Consider the following 18,242-nt stretch of genomic DNA (forward strand, 5'->3'; position numbering starts at 1 on the left):
ACCTAAAGCAAAAGACTGTGAAATTCCTGTGCCTGTGACATGAGGGTGACTTAAGATCCCAGAACTCACTCTCCTGCTTCGCAGATCTTTCCCATGGTGTCCTGTGTAATGCTTTAAAACAGGAATTGCTTCCTCACTGTTGTAAATCAATGCTGCAAACTGAAAGCTGACATGCCGCTAAAGTATTAAGGTGAAAGGCACAGCAAGTTTTGGTTCTGCAGTGTGTTCCTCTCCTCTGCAAAGTACAACTGCTTGTACCCTATCAGAGCTTTTCCTAGTTTCATAGCTGGTGATTCAATGGGGAGTCTAAGTTGTGTTATCTGTGTATGCTGATGTTCACGCTGGCGTTCCCTGTATATAGGCTATGGTGGGAAAAAAATTGGGAAAATGCCAGGTGTCATTCAGTGCACATGAAAAGTATGAATGCCTTGGTATTTTGTAAATAATTTGAATACCATTATTCTATATCTCTGCTTAATTAACTGGAAAAACTGTGTTTAAATTCTGAACTTGAAAACTCTCTAATGCTGTGGGCATTTGTACTTTGTCCTAAACACACAGATTGCAACTAAGAAAGGGACTGTGTGAGCATGCTAGTGACACATAAGTATGTATAGGTACATACAGAATTGGTATATATGGCTGTATTTGCAAATATTCTTATGAAGACAGACGGTACCAACTTTAAATCCTCACGTTTTTCTGGAAATTTCTTATCCTGTAAGATAAATTCCAAGTTCAGTTTTTTCATCAAGACATTGTCTTCCTGCAAGAATTTGTGAGACTGTATTATCCCATATTTATGCACCTCTGTGTATCTGTACAGGTAGTAATACTATGCAAATAGCTACAGGCGGATCTTAAGAATAGCAACCTTTGTTAAAAGTCCTGAGCTTTGTAAGCCTATCTGTTTGGCAGTTTTCAGGAAAAGCACAAGTTTTAGGGTATGCAGTACTAACATCTTTCCTCTGTATGTTCCTGGAAGTTCTGAGCCATGTTTCTTAGTGCAAATGTTAGAAAAAAGGATGAATAGAGAGTTAAATTAGTAGGCTGTGTCATTCAAATATGACTAAAATATATATACACAAAATTGCTATTTTTATTCACGCTAGTCATTTTTCCACCAGAAAAACGTCAGTTAAAACATCATATTGTTCACTGCCATTACAGCATGAAAGACGGTAAAATACATTAAAAAAGGGTGCTTGATCCCTCCGGCATTTTAACCACTCTTCTCCAAAACAAAGACAAATAGAATGCAAAAAGGGTAAGCTGGTAAGAACATCTTTTTCAGTCAGTTTATAAATGGTGAAAATAAAAATATGCAACCTTGAAAATTAAGGCTTGTAATGGAAACACCATTGACTTCTACTAGCGTTTTAGTTTTGCTATAATCATTTATTAACATTGTTAAAACAGGGGAAAATGATTCATGTGTTTTAATTCATAAACTGTTGCTGATTTTGTTGCATCTTTTCTTCTCCATTTTTTCTCTCCCATTTCACTCTGATCTGAAGGGTCTGTGGATTTATCTTCTGCCTGTCATTTGTCTTTAAAATAATTAATTGCAGCACTCAGTGATGATTTATGATTTCTACTGACGTAATTAATGATACACATCAATTTTTCTTGTTAATTGAAGGAGTCACAACAAACTTTTTATAATATATGTTAAAGGAGGACAAAATAACTTTGGAAAATTACCTTTAGAATTTTCATTTTGTATTAGGAGGCACTGGGAAAAGAAGTAACAATTTAACACTGAAGGCAGCTAAAGACAATTTGAAGAATAGAAGTAGAAACTTTTACTGACAGTGTGCAAAAGAATTTAGATAAAATAAACACCAAAATAATGCCATCATGAAAAAAATAATTAAGACTTTCTGTCATTTTAGAAGCAGAAAGTTCATTTAACATATTAATGTCCTTCCATTTTGTTGTTTTTGCCCCTTTCACCTTTTATTTAAGCAATGAATAATAAAAGAAAAAGCTTGTAAAATTATTCTAACCTGGACAAAAGAAAACGTATTTGAACCTTTTTTTCTTTTCTTTTTTTCTTTTTTTTTAAAGAAAAAGGCTTACTTCTGGCTATTTGATTTGCAAACCAAGAATGTATGAATAGACTTTGAATCAGCTTTAAGTATAGAATATTTATTAAAACATCACAAAGTTTCAAGTCACCCAAATGAAAACTGCATTTCTCAAAATGTTGCTTTATTGCAGGGTGTGAGTCACCTCCACATTTGCTTTCTTGTCAGGTTTTAAAATTTGAAAATGAGAAAATGATATAATATACTGAATTCTGTGAAAAGAAGCAGAAATTATTTTGTGGGTAATTGTCATACTACTTTGTATGTTTAATCAATTGATGCTTAAAGGAAACTCATATCCAAGATACAAAAAAGTCAGTTTAAAATAACATTTCTTCTATTATAATAGTTTATTCACTTAGAATAATATAATTAAGTTAGAACGTGAACAAAATAATTGTTAGACAGTCACTAGTGCTATACAATCTACTTTTTGATACAAGAGTGGTAGAATTCTTACGCAACACTTTATTGTAATTTTTTATTGTTATTATTATTATTATTATTTTAAAAAGCAACAGTAGATGCGTCAAGTGTTGCGAACTTGATTTGAGCATTTTATAGTACTGGAGTCAGCTGCCTATTAAAAGTGTGATCAGGTAGTTTAGAGTGTGACTAGCTGTGTCAACAGAAGGAAAGTGGAGGATTAGTCTCTATGGCAACAACAAAGCATCCCTGTTTGTAGACAGACAAATTCTGCTACATCTGAAAAAGATTGACAGGTCTATTCCTTTGCAACTGACCCATAGAAATTAGCAAGTAAAAGTTATTATACTGGGTTGTATTGAAGGGTTCTCAATATCTTAAAGTGCTCTTGTAAGTTTTTCTGCAGCATTTGCATGAGAAACCTGGCAGGGATTGTTCTGAGGTTTATATCTATGGTTTGATAGATTCTTTGTGGGGGAGTATTGCTGGTGAGAATAACTTAATTTTCAGTTCTCTGTATGACAGAATTGTTGGAGCATGGATTGAGGGAAAAACACACATCAAAGGACCTGGGCTGAATAATATGCCACATTTCAAAACCAAGAGACACTGTAGGAATATTATAACTATACCCTCTCAAGAATGGAGGTTTAAAAATATTTTCTTCTCCAATTAGCTAAAAATAATTACAATCTTGAGTTCCTTAATAATTAAGATTTCCATTGGAAAGATTTCATACATTTCCAGAGACTCTGTTATTTAACTGAATAACCTTTCTGTTTCACTTAATGCACTGGAGTTGGAAGGCATGAAGTGCTGTAATTGAAATAGTCTATACCAGAATTAATAATATTCTTTTTTTTTTTTTTCTTTTAGGGGAAAGAATAATGAAAAATTTACTTTCCTATTGAATTGTTCATAGATTATGTGTTTAGGTACTAGCTATAGAAACAAGAATTCACCTTTAGGCCAGTCATTGTAGAAGTATCTTGAAACATCATTTAATCTTGCATTTTAGTCTTATTATATATTGGCAAAAGTCCAACTGACTGAGAACAGATCAGGACTGTGGTTATATTTCACACAAAAATTGAAATATAATTAGATCTCTCTCAATGAATGTTTTTGTCTTAAATTCTGTCACTATCTGTAATCTTTATATTTGGAAGTAAAAGTTTAAAATATATTTTTAAATCATTATAAGAAAACTACATGAGTGATGTGTTTCGCGGAGACACATGGCAAATCACTAGAAAATATTCAGCGTGCTTTCTTGATATTTTAAAATTTTGTTTGTGTCAGGAAAGTCCACAGTAGTTTAACTGCTTAACCTGACTTGATGCAAAAGGCCTTTGTCTCCTAAATGGCATGCTTCTGGAATCAGCTTACATTTCTTTTTGCTCAAAAAATACCACTTGAGCAACTTTTTCTTATCACAATTAAATCTGAGTTTCTCTCTTAAGTGGAAACAGAAATGACAAATGGTTTTGAATCTCAGGAATTAGTTCCTCTAGTTTTAGCCAGGTGGAACGGAGCGTAAAGTTCTTAAGTGTTCATAAGGTGCTGGTTGGATGTAATCAGCAACACCCTGCATGCATGGCTATCTGTGCCTAGCTGGGCCGGTGGGCTTTTAAATTTTGCACTTCACTGTGAGTTCTGTAACAAAATCAAAAGACAAAGCAGATTAGATTAAGACAATCAGCTACAGTTGGAGTGTAATTGCTGTTATGTTTGTTCCTGTTCATTCATATCCATGGAAAAAAATCTGGGAACCCCCTGTCCTTCCTCCAAAATTACGATAAGGCTTTTTTCTTCCCCCTGAAAGGCAGAGATTACAGGCTGGTAGGCACTGCTGGTACAGGATGCTGTTGAAGGGTTCATTTCCCAAAGTGAGAATATTGATGATGACGCTTTCTCAGAGACTGGGAATGCATTGGTTTATGCATCAGCTTTTATTTGTGTATGTCTGTGTGTTTGTGGGCACGCAGAGTCTGCAGAAAGATGGCAGGAGAGTTGTTTTCTATAATCTCCTTACCCTGTTCCCACCCTGCTTTTATTTTCCAAATATTTATTTTATTGTACCAGCCATGGTCAGCCACAACCCAGGAGGCCATGTCTCTAGCGTGCTGAGCATGCTATAAAAATACAGCAAAAGATGAACCCTGCACAAAGAGCTTCCAGTCTTTAGCCAATCTTTTTACAAATGCACAGCTTCCAACGGAAAGTGGCTGACTAGGAAAAATGTGCCTTTCTGCAAAAGACACAAACAAAACCTGAAGTTTGACCTTCAACCTGAGTGAATATGCGTTCTCTCTACAGGCTATTTTTTAGCAAAGGTGACAAACTTGCAGTGGCAGAAATATGTCTGCCAGTAAATAAAAATAACAACAAAAAAGTGTTGGAATATTCAAATATTTGCTTTACTTGATGTACTGGGAACTCAAAGGAAAATTTTTTTTCATAGTTACTAATTTTTTGTATGTCCAAAGGGGAAGTGAGATCAGTTTAGAAATATTTTTGTCCTGCTTTTTTCTCCTTTTTTTTTTGCTAATGCCTTATTTTTAACCTGTATTTTGTTTATTCTTTCAGAAAAGTGAATGGCAAAGCTTAGCTAAGACATCATCCTTAGAACTATAGCTCACTCTGTTTAAGTTCTGTGATTTATTTTTACTTTTTCAAATGTGACACTCATCCTGTTTTTTCACTGCCTGAAACTGACACAGTACAAACATGCCGATCCCCATCACTGCTGCTCCTGTGTTTCTGAACAGGTCTTTGCATATCCTATCAATGAGCTGATCAAACTGGTGACACTGGGATTTCATGCCTTTTGACAGCTGAAACTGCTGGGCTTTTCTTGAGCTAATTATTGTTTTCAAGGGGCAGTCACTATCAGAGCCTACAAGCTTCTTTTTCCACCCTCACATCAGGCTAGAAATGCTTAAAAGGTTTGCCTCTCCCTCCCTCCACCTACTAAGATTACTTTAAGAATAAAAGAAATGGTAGTTAGCAAGAAATGTAGAGGTGTTGCTTCATATTTAAATTAATGTACAGGAGCTAAAAACCCCCACTATTTCTGAATCATTCTACAGAGATTTTGTAATTTTAAACAACATACTGTCTTGGATGGGGTTTTTTTTTGGTCCCTGCTACTGTAAGCTCCAGCCAACCTTTAATGGTACTATTTAAAATGAGTCTTGCCTCACACTCATAATCTTTGCAGGAAACATGTTTTGCCTTTTCCAGTCCTTTAGCAAGACATAAAATTTATGGATTTAGTACTTGTGTTCAATGAGGTCAATTAAAAGAAAGAAGTCTCTCTATATGCATAGTATCTTATTTTTTGTTATTTGGTTGCTGTCCTGGAATTGTGTGGTAGCTGCAGATCCCTGCTAATTACCTGCTGAACAGAGGCACTAAGTCAGGAAGTTTTCCATACCTTCTCTCTTCAGCTGATTTACATTGGCTATCTGCTTTTGGGATGGAAAGAAGGATAGGGATGGAAAGGTCATGACGGTTCAATCTGTACCACTAATACCACATTTCCCCTCCTAACAACAAAACTACAGGCTGGATTCATTTGTACTAGTGTCACGAAAAATATTTAAAATCCAATTAAAAATGTAGTCAGAGAGATCTTTATTTTTGTCTTGCAGTTTGCATTATCTTATACAGATGTTGTTAGTGACACATTTGACTGCGTAAAGATTGCAATCTTGTATTATATCTATGTCTAGCCTAGATGGGCATTTCTGTAGCTGAGAAAATTCACTTAAAGCAAGAGCTTTATCCAGAGGTCTGCAGAAAATCAAAGCTCGCTCTTGTACAGCTACAAGCCTTAGTTTTGGAGAAATGATGACTTACTGTTAAGCAATTGCTTTGTTAAATGGGAGAAATTTTGTATTAAATTATTATAAATTATTATGAACTATAGGCTTTCATTTACTGCATGATGAGAGAAAGAAATTATCACAGGTTTGAGTGGCTACAGACAGGAAGGCCCTATATTTTAATGTATCTTTGTTTACAGATTTTAGAAAATAAACTGGGAGAGTTATCCTGTTTTCCCATTGTTGAGGACACTAATACAAATAAATTAATGAAAAGAAAAACTAATCTGTTATTGAAAGACATCCCTTTCCATGCCGCATTATAGAAAAAAAAAGAAGGGAGTCAGAGAAAAGGAAGAATATGGACCCTAGTAGCATAATCTGCTGTGATTTACAGACCGTATAGCCTGGAGTTTCATTTAATGGACTTGAGGGAAGCATTGTGTGGTATTATCACTTTCGTTCTGCAAAATCAGTATTCGTCCATTAAGGAAATAACATGTATTCCACTTACAGGTTTTTAGAAGGGTGCAAATCCATTCTGTAAAAGGGTTAGTGGACATGCAAAATGGAAGGGAGCTAGCAAAACCGAGTGTAGTTATAGCTTTTCTTTTCTCAAAAAGGAAAAAAAAAAGCAATTTTGAAAATGGCATGTAAGTTAAAGCTGCCCCTGGCCAGCTTTAAATTATGTGATTCTCACTTATGCAAGATGCTGCTAGAGGAATTCCTTGGCTCTCATTAACATGGAATAATCCCTCTAGACTTCACACACAGCAGACATACACAGGCATATACACATTTCCACAGTCAGTTGCACATTTGCAACTGCAAAACAATCTGCAATGACTTTTCAAGCAAAAGACTTTACTTTCCCAATATCTTTTCAGGCAGTCCTCTCTTTCGTTTTATGAGCATCGTAAGAGCATCATTGCTAAAGTGTTTTCAAAAAAGTTTGCTGGGAATAACGGAAGGGTAATTATCTTCACTGCAGTAGACCGAGCAATGTTCATTTTCCCTGTTTTCTAGGTCCAGTGTGCCAGCTTCAGCAGCTACCACCGAGCTTTTGATTCTGTTATAACCTTATGGCCTATCACAAAGGTAGGGAAGCTGGAAGACCGTGTGAAGGATGGCAAACTCTAGTAACCTGCATTTAACTTTGTAAGTGCTATTTAAGAAGTTTGGGTGTAGACTTCCCTATAAACCCCAAACTCCACCTGAAAATGCCCACAGCCAGCTACAGCATCTTCTTGTTTATAACCCCTAACTTATAGAGTGCAATGCAAACTGAAGAGCTTGGATTACAGCTACCAACACCAGGCTAGTGAACGACATTTTAATGTGAAGTATTGCTATTATAATTCACAAAATTCTCAAAGTATTTGGCTGCTCCCAGGCAACCAGGATCTTCTGTGGAGGAGATGTGTTTGCAGCAAGTATATGTGGTTGAGAGCTAGAAGAATTTGAACTTGAATCTTGCTCAAGGCAAGGCAAGGGGTTTTTTTCCTAACAAATTAGTTGCTCCTTCTCTCTCCTTATGTTACGGATTTCCCAGCTTGCTGTGTGCCTTTTCATTCTTTCCCAATTTCTCTTCAGTTGTAGAACCCTTTGCACAGAAAATTGAGTTCATGGTGTAAAAAAGAGGTTTCAACATTGAACAAAAATGGTGGGCAAGGATGGAGCCATGGAGCAATATTGTTAGTCATTGGCTAATAGGCAGAAACAGCCAAATTCTCACTCCCGGGAATGTTCAATTGATGTCAGCAGGAGTAGATCTGTAGCCCCACCTGGAGGCATTGCACAGGGACTAATTGCCGCAGTGTGTGCCTTACAGGGGACAGCATAATAAGGACTGAATAATAGAAAGTCTGGGATTCATTTGCATAAGCTTCCCTCGCCTATAAATTAGGGGAAATTTTTGGCTTTAGCTTTTGCTCCTCTTTGTGGGCCCTACTTCTTTGAGATGGATAAATAGCAGTGGATAAAACATCAGTTGCCTCAGGTGAACTGCTGATGGTGCATGCACAATTTTTGCAGATGAGGTAGGATTGGAGGTTCTGGAGCAGGATGACATGGTATGGAAGGGCCCTCTGCTTGTTGGTTTCCTAACACTCTATGACAGACCTGCCCCTTTTTCTGTCCCCCATGCCCTGCCTTTGTAGCTCACTGATGTACTTTGACTACATTTAGGCATTTTCTATAGAAAATAGTCAAGTAAGATGACAGTTACATTTATTAGAGGATTCACTAAAAACATTCTTGCTGAACGTAAGCTGCAACTCAGATTTTAAGCAAGTGGTGAGACTGTACCTAATCTCACTTTGCAGCATGGACATTGGGAAGCCAAAACAGGGATGGTGGCATCTCTAGGTAAAATCAGACCTGAGCCCTGCATATGCCAAACATTGCTCTTGCCCACGGAACCCAAGCTCTCCACCAGTCAAGTAGCTGTGCATTATAAAGCTGAAATTTACTCTGTGTTTGAGTGCAGAGCTCTATCATATGTGTTGTGGGTGGTGTGCTCTCCCAGCATGTGACCCACCTGCCAGTATGTTAAGGCACTCTAGTCTGTGGGCTTTTTTTCCTGCTGCAGTCTGATTCCTACATAAAAAGTCATTTGCTGTCTTGTACCTCAAAGCCCTTTTGATGAGTTTGTGAAGACCTGTTTCTGAATGTTTTTTTTGTTTGGTTTTCAATTTTTTTTTTTTTTCATAAAAGTGTTATTTCTTGGGCTTTTTTGTTTTCTTTCCAGATAATAGAAACAAACTGAAATGATGGTTATGGCTAAGAAAAAGGATGTTGTTGAGAGGTATGATTTTAAAACACTAGATGACAGGCAGTGTTTCTGAAAGATGTAAAATAAATCTTCTTAATTAAAAGATTTTCTAAGCTATTGTAATCTACAGTTTGTCAGAGAGGGAGGGATGCGCTTGGAATTCAGGTTCAGAAACTTAGGTTATGTAAGTATGCCATGCTACTGTTTAAATTAAAATAATATATATATCAATTAGTTATCATATGGTATATATTGATGACGGATCCTTGCAATGTGTTATCATCTGAGTTTTCACCACTGAAATTGTTTTTTCATTTACTCTTGGCGAATTGTTACAATTTCAGGGTTTTTTTTTTCAGTCAGTTTTAAAATTAGCCTTAAAAATTGCAGTGCTACAGACTGGAAAGTTCAGCCAACAGCAAACATAAAGCAAGATTTTGTATAATTTTTATTACTCCACAAAGAGATGCTAAAATTGTTTCACGAAATATGCAACATCTGGAATATTTCTCTATAATCATATACAGCTACTAAACCCCTGCTTTGAAGAACCTCTTCAACACAATTTCATCTAAGCTGTTTTCTTGAATCATTCCTAAGCTATTTACTTCTTAAAAAATATACCTGTTTTCATATTTCAACACAATTTTTACCAGTACAAGGGTTTGGTAGCTAAATGGGAGGCAATATAACTGATTTACAACCTTGTGCTTTGTGCAAGACTGGAAGGACAGTATGCTACTGGAACAGAAAACTCACAATGTATTGTTTCAGTCCTCTCTACATTGCTCCTTCTGCCTGTTTTGACTATTAAAAAAAAATATTCCCTTTAGTGCTCATACTTCATGGCAATTCAGAGGTCAGGCTCAGGTGACAAGCTTAGACAACTTGGTCACCTGTTGCTTGTTAATATGCCATTTTCTGCGTTCAAATAGTGTCCCCCCAGCAGTATCCTCTTTTCTGTGGTAATGGAAGTGATGTACACAGCTAAGTACAAAAACATCCAAGCTCCAGAATGTATCAGTCATATAGTCTTAAAAATGTTGGAGTTGTTTTAGAAATGTAAGTGGAAATGCTCACGAAGGAGTTGCACTGAGGCAGTCTCTGATCACAATTGTTTTTTGCAGAGAAATTTTCAAACTGGAATTTGTTATTTAAAATGTCTTTTTTTTTTCTGGCTTTTACATTTTCTGAAATTGTGATGTAATGACAAGTAAGGAGACACAGCCAATAAATTAAAATGGTGAATTTTGAGGATCTTATATATAACATATGTATTTCTTATTGTTGATTTGCCTGAAAAATGCAATTTGACAGAGAACTTACATGGTTTATAATGCAGGGATCCTAAGATTTCTGTTTGAAGAAGGCAAGATTTTGCTAAATATGTAACACATTTCTGATTTTTGGCAAAAAAAAAATTAAAAAGATTATTATCTGTAGTTGTCGATGAAGTCTATAGCTTCTGTTTTTGCCATATTTCATGAAATCAGCCTCTTAAAATTTGTGACATGAAGCACAGATCCAAATATATTTAGTGCAATAGTTAGCAGAAGCTAATGTGCTCTGTCAGAAAACTGAATCTCTTGATTTTTGTGTGTGAAGTGATTATGGTGAGAGAGAATATGTTCAGACTACCCAGATGTAGAAAGTGGAAACATCAGATTAAAATGAAAGCATTATTTCTCTAAAGAATTATTATGAAAACATTTGAGAGAGGCCACTTCACAGCCAAAACATATGCTTAACTTCCAATAAATACTAGTTTTCAAGCTTATTAAGATCCATCTAATCATTCTGTCTTAAGTTGGCACTTTTGATTACAACAGTAATTTGTTCCTGGTGTTGATCTCAAGTACTGTAGACTAGATTGCAGAAACAGCTCCCAGACAAGTACTGGGATCCTTTTTGTTTCACTGAAACCTGCTGTTGATTTGCTTCCTGAATTTTTACAGAAGCTTTCAGAACTTTAATACAGTGAATATGCAAAAAGGGGCGGGGGGGGGGGGGGGAAGAATATGCCAGATCAAGATACTGAAAATTTAAAAATAATAGCATGAGTTTAACACTCCTAAATCTGATTTCCATGTGTCTTTTTTTCATATGTCTTCATGAGAAAAGAAAATGTTTTTCAAATTAGGACGAAACTTTAGTTTTCTTTTTCAGGACTTAATCTCCTTAATATTGTAATAGATGAATCAAAGCCTCAGTCTAGCAATTACTAGAAAATAATTGCAAGCCAAATGAAGGAATAAGATTATATCAAATAATGCAAAGAATCAGCACACAGCTTGCACACAAAACAGCATCAAGATGCAGCAACAAAAAAGTATCAATATAGAGCAATCAATGCTGTACACAATATCTTTTAAATCTATCATGCTGCCTTTTGCCCTTTATATTAAGTCAAAGGGAAGGAGCTATAATGAATGAGCATGTCTTTATTCTCGTCTGCAACAGTTCTGCAGGAATCTTGGCAATATGACATTTAAAGTGATTAATTCTGGGTTGTAGCTCCAGTTTATTTTTTCTCATGTACATGCATAGAGTTATTACTAATCTAAGAAACCAAACCCAATATAAATTGGGACTATTTCCAAAAGTTATACTGCAAGATAGACTCAAAAATAAAAGGTTAATCATGTATTTTCTGTCATATATGCCTTATATTTTCACGTTTATCTCTTTTCTCCCTTTTACACTATGGTTTTCCAAAGTGAAAGTGTTTAAGATTGTGAATTCAGGGCTGGTCAGCTTACATGTAGCTTCTTAACAGGTTTCCTACTTAAAAAAACAACACATAAGTGAAAGAATCTCTAGATACTAGAACATACCATGAAGTATACTGTGTAAAACTTCGATATTTTTTCTTAGTTCATATCAGAAGGGGGCACTAGTGATCCATTATAAATAAGCAGTGTGACATTGCTTTTGTTGTGCCATATTTAATAATAATAATAATAATAATAATAATAATAATAATAATAATAATAATAATAATAATATAATTTCCCCATTTAATATTGAGGGCATTTGTGTGCATAATTAAGATTATAAATACACAATGGTAATTCAAAAAGTTAAATAATTAATAGATTGTATGTAAATATTATCTGTTGTCTCTCATTGTCTTTTTATATTATTATTGAAATACTAGTCTTACAGTTCACTTACTGCCTGTAACAATGAACTAATGTTGATTATTTAGTGCCTAATTTTGGTGATTTCTAATGTAAAGGAGGTGAATTCTAACTGTAAAAGGTCTTGATAATGTCAGTTAAACATATTCATGGAAAAGGCAGAAATTTATATCCCACTGTTATAAAAGCCATTTATGTATGTTGACATATAAATTATCTTATAGTTATTGCAACAAATAAAATGTATTAAGTATTCATATAATAACATTTGTGTTGTTTCATATTAAATTAACTAGATGAAAAACTATTCCTTATCATGATGCTTACTTACTTTTCTTGTTGGCTTATCTGATCCCATACATTTTAGCAGATTTGTTAGTATTGGCCTATAAACTGAGGTCAAGATGAGGTGGCTTTGCCATTTCATAGAATCAACTTTGGTATGTGAGCTATGTGAGCAAGAAAAAGTGATGAACAATGATATGGTTTCTATTCTTTGTCCTCATTTTCTTGTTGTCTATAGGATAAAAACTGGCAGACTGCATAAAACTGCAAAAAAATGTGAGTCAGTAACAGCAGGAAAAACAGCTGAATTTTTGATTTGGAGGTTGCCAAGTGATACTGTATTGTAATAAAATACCTACTTATTAGATATGTAGATGGCAGCATTTGTGAAATAGTATCTACCCACAGATAATTAGATGCTCTTTTGAAATGTCCACTATTATTTTCATGTATAGAAATGAGAGTCAATGAAGACCTGAATTTAACATTCAGTAAACTGAGTCAAGTTCCACACATAAAAAATACAGTATCTGTGTTTTATGACATTAAAATAGGTGCAAGTATGAACTTTCCAAAATATGAAATGTTATTTAGGGCCAAAATGGTTTTCATTAAAATTATTAGCAAGTTATCAGCCATTTGCTGTGTTCATTCACTCAGGTGTAAATCCAGAATTTTCTTTGTTCAAAGTGCAATTAAATCCTAAACTGGCAGTGAGAGGAAAGGTTCTTTGTACCTTAAAGGCAACTTCAAGATATGTATTCCTAAGCACAGATAAGTGCTTTATGTGTGCATATAACTAGTCATTCTTCAAACAAAAGTGCACTTTTTCATGCAGGAAACTATGGTCATTCTAGATCAGCCATTTAATCCAAACAAGCACATACCTGACCTTGTACCCTTGAATCTTAGGTTCTTTTATTTCAATTTTCCTAACACCAGTTGTCCTTTCCAGATAATTATCTATGAAAGTTACTGGCAGGATAACTGGAAACCCATTGTTTTCTAATGAGGGAACCTGTCTGAAGATCTCCTGTCTATTGTGTCATTCTTTAGTGAAATCTATTTTTTTTTTTTTTTTATTACAAAAGCTTAGCTATTGAATTAGAAGTTTTCAAAAAATTAACCAAGACCAGCTACCAGTGTAGTTTTTGCTCTGGCCTGGATACAAACAGGAGGTGTCTGTTTTGCATTATCTCCAGTGACTGAATTGACTGTATTTTTATCTTCCTTAGCTATAATATACTGACAGTGGTAGCAGTGTAGCTACAGAAACCTGGAGCTTGACATAGGCTTCAGAATGTTTTTGAGAAGCTGAATAAATGGATGTATAGTTTAGCAACTCATGAATTATCTAGTCTAGCCCCCTGGTACTGCCTACACTGAGTTCCAGGTCTTTTTGCTTTTACTGCTGTCAATACCTGAATTTGATGCTTTATGTTATAATCTGAAACTAGCTTGAGAGCCTGCAAACTGTCTCAGCTTATCTCAGTAATCACTAATTTTGAGGCTTATTTGGTATTAGTTCAAATGTCACCACTCTTAACTGGTTTTGTGTTCAGTCATTTCAGCTGAGATATTTATTACTTGGTACAGTGGTAAATAATAGGACTGTATTGGAATTGACTTCTTAATGAGTGCAACTTGACCTTCAAACAGAGAAAACCACAGTTTTGTTACTTATCTAAACTCCATCACTTGTGAAGTCAAAGTGAGCCATTTTTCACAAGAGGTTGTTTGTCTTTTACATTCCTTATCAGTCCTTAATTTTACTTCATTTAATTATCCCTGAATTAACTCATTTGTATCCGTTAATGCACCAAGTCAAAAGTACTTAGGTATCTAAAACAAAAAATGCATTGTCTTTTATTCTATTTTTTTCCTGCTGAAATGAAAAAGGCATGCTTATAATTGCCCAGCGTGAGTAGATACTGGTTCTTTTTGTACTAAACAAGCAGAGATTGTTCAGAGTTACAGAGACATGCCTGCATGTTTCTCCTTCCTCCTCCCTTCATTTGAACTCCTCTAGTCCAATGCTGATTTAAAAATCATCATTTTGATCTCCTCTTTCCTCAAATTCTTTCCCCATCATTTCTTCCTAAAGAAGATTTTTTGAAGCATTCTCTTTCCAGTCCCAAAATCAATTAGTTTTATGCTTCTGAAAGGACAACACCTGCAAATGATACTTACCTGTACATACACCAATATGTATCTCTGGCACACTAACTTCTTATTGCCATTATAAAAAGCTTTGGCATACTAATGCGAGGGTAATATTCAGGTGTTCAAAATCACACTGGGCTTAAATTTAAAATCAAGATTGTGACTTTAGATTACTAGGGATTTACAGAAACAATATCTGATATTTGGTACAGGTATATTATACTTAATGGATTATGAAATTTCAAATTTATTCCAGTGAAAAGTATAACTTTGTACTCATTGTTATTATGACATTTGCAGTTACTGCAGAATCCAGAACTAGAAAACCCCAGGACACAAGTCTTCGCTCCAGAATTTAAGGTGAGATTGTCACATGGTACACAAAATTTTGATGAAGGTAGAATAGAATAGAATAGAATAGAATAGAATAGAATAGAATAGAATAGAATAGAATAGAATAGAATAGAATAGAATAGAATAATAGACTACTTCAGCTGGAAGGGACCGTCAATGGCTCAATGTCCACATGGAGACCGGTGACAAGTGGAATGCCTCAGGGGTCCACACTGGGACTGGTGCTGTTTAACATCTTCATCAATGACATAGACAGTGGGATTGAGTGCACCCTCAGCAAGTTTGCAGACGACACCAAACTGAGTGGTGCAGTTGACACACCAGAAGGGCGAGCTGTCATCCAGAGGGACCTGGGCAAGCTGGAGAGGTGGGCCTGTGTGAACCTCATCAGGTTCAACAAGGCCAAGTGCAAGGTCCTGCACCTGGGATGGGGCAACCCCTGATATCAATACAGGCTGGGGGATGAAGGGATTGAGAGCAGCCCTGCGGAGAAGGACTTGGGGGTACTGGTGGATGAAAAGCTGGACATGAGCCAACAATGTGCGCTTGCAGCCCAGAAAGCCAACCAAATCCTGGGCTGCATCCAAAGAAGCATGGCCAGCAGGTCGAGGGAGGGGATTCTGCCCCTCTACTCTGCTCTGCTGAGACCTCACCTGGGGCACTGCGTCCAGCTCTGGGGCCCTCAGCACAAGAAGGACACGGACCTGTTGGAGTGGGTCCAGAGGAGGCCACCAAAATGATCCGAGGGCTGGAGCACCTCTCCTACGAGGACAAGCTGAGAGAGTTGTGGTTGTTCAGCCTGGAGAAGAGAAGGCTGCGAGGAGACCTTATTGTGGCCTTTCAGTACTTAAAGGGGCCTTTCGGAAGGATGGGGGCAATCTTTTTAGCAAAGCCTGTTGTGACAGGACAAGGAATAATGGTTTTAAACTAAAGATAAATAGAAGATTAGACTTAAGGAAGAAATTTTTTACAATGAGGGTGGTGAAGCACTGGCACAGGTTTCCCAGAGAGGCAGTGGAGGCCCCATCCCTGGCAACATCCCAGGCCAGGTTGGATGGGGCTCTGAGCACCTTGATCTAGTTAAAGCTGTCCCTGCTCACTGCAGGGGGGTTGGGCTAGATGATCTCTAAAGGTTCCTTCCAACCCAAAGCATTCTATCATTCTATGATTCTATGACCTACAATGATCATATAGTCCAACTGTGCATCTAGTCCAACTGCAAAAGTAAAAACTAGATATTGATCTTATTTGCAGTGGTGTAAATTTAAAAACACTTCACTGAAATTTCTGCAGTTATTCCACATTGTAGTGTGGAATATATGCACAATATTTAACAATACCAATAGTTAATCAATTATGTCATCTTCTAAATTGGTAGGAAAAAAGGAGTCGATGAAGATATCTTGTGTGTAGTTGAACTGACAGAACTAACTGTTTTGTAGCTCACCAATCTCAAAGCTGCAATGAGCACTTACACTTTATATAAATGGACTATCAAAAAACCTACCTGATTCAGGGGAGCATTAAGAAGATGAGAAAAAGATTTGTAGTTGTATATCCCCACTTTCTTTGTGTAGGTCAATAAGCAAGGCACTTAAAATGATAAATAGGTTTAACTTAACTCAGATAGCAGAATTTGAGAAAGCAGCTAATTTCAATGTACACAACAAGAGCTGGAAGAGATCAAGTGATCAAGTATCCTTAAACTTTCAACAGGTTGAGCTGGAAATACAGAGCTCTTCAAATGTTAGTATTTATACTAATCAATCACTGTGGAAAAAATCCAAAATTTTCATATTGAGGTCATCTTCACAAGGAAGGAAAAATACAATTTGCGTCCCCAAGTCATCCTTCAATTTTATGCTAAAAATACAGGAGACTGTGATCTGTCAGTACTTATAGGAGTCTCAGTTATAAACACAAAAAATACTGTTCTCTCCTTTTGTGCAATGGAATTCATTAATCAGAAAATATGTAAATTTTTTTTTTTATGTATTATAGAATTTTCTTGTTCCAAAATAAAGGAAATTGTTTGAAAACTGATTATATCCAGAAAGTAATATGATTTGCAATTTTTTCTCTAGTTTCAGAAAAGAGGTGATTTCAATGCAGTGAAACATGAGAAAAAGTTTCATTGAATGTACTTCTTATGCAAATATTTTGTTCTTAATGGGGTTGTTGCTTTTGTGAAGATTCTGGCCTTAGTAAGAAGTTACTGTGCTGCTTTAATTGGCTGTTGAAATGCTATTGTTAACGTTGTTTTTTTTTTTTTTGGGGGGGGGGGGGATGTTGTTGATACTGTTACTTTCTCTGTGATATATTGCTTGTATATATGTTACCTGTTGTACTCCTATTTCTATGCACAAGGTTTGGGGTTTTTTTCTTTTCTTTTGAAGGCCTGTGACTGATAGCTAGTTGAGAGCTTGCATACAGACAGGTTCAAGAGAAATGGACTGGAATTTTTGAGCTGGCTATGTTGTTTTGAACAGGAGACATGGCAGAGAAGAGAAATCAGGTAAGACTTTGATACTATGTTGTGGAATTTTCTTTCTTCTTTGTTCCTCCTCTCCATTTGTTTCATAGAATAATGTCAACTAAAACTCCAAGCCTGGAAATGATGATCTACATTCTGTAAAATGGCTGTTAAAACAGCTGTTACTCCATTGCCTCAATGTCTGCCTCATAAAATGTGCTCACCTGAGAAGTTAATGGTTTGTCTGTTCTTCAGACTGGTAGAGAGAGCTTATGGTGGATCCTGTGGTTGAAGCTGCTGTATCTCACTGTCTCCTTTCCTGTCTTCTTGCCCTTGACTCTAGAGTCATCATCAGTAATGAACTTTATGCAGGCCTGATCTTTGCCTCAGTGGATGTGGCAGTGAGGTTTCTGGAGGATATATTAAAACCAGACTTTTCAGCTTTGACTGTCATGTTGGCAGCAATAAGGTCTATATTTAAAGCTGCTATTCAGCTTCCATCGTAAATTTCCCTTTCCACTTATGTAACTGCATCAAAAATTCCCTTTAGATTTTGATTCTTTATTGGTCTTTTCCCTTTTTTTTTTTTTCCCCCTAAATTCCAATAAAAAATTATCACTGGAATCTTAGTCTTCAAAAATTAGTGGATGAACATGAGCAAAGCCAACACATTTAGACTCTGGCTCTATGGAGTGCTGAACAACTTTT

Source organism: Pelecanus crispus, chromosome Z (assembly GCF_030463565.1).
Source record: "Pelecanus crispus isolate bPelCri1 chromosome Z, bPelCri1.pri, whole genome shotgun sequence".
Classification (NCBI taxonomy): Eukaryota; Metazoa; Chordata; class Aves; order Pelecaniformes; family Pelecanidae; genus Pelecanus; species Pelecanus crispus.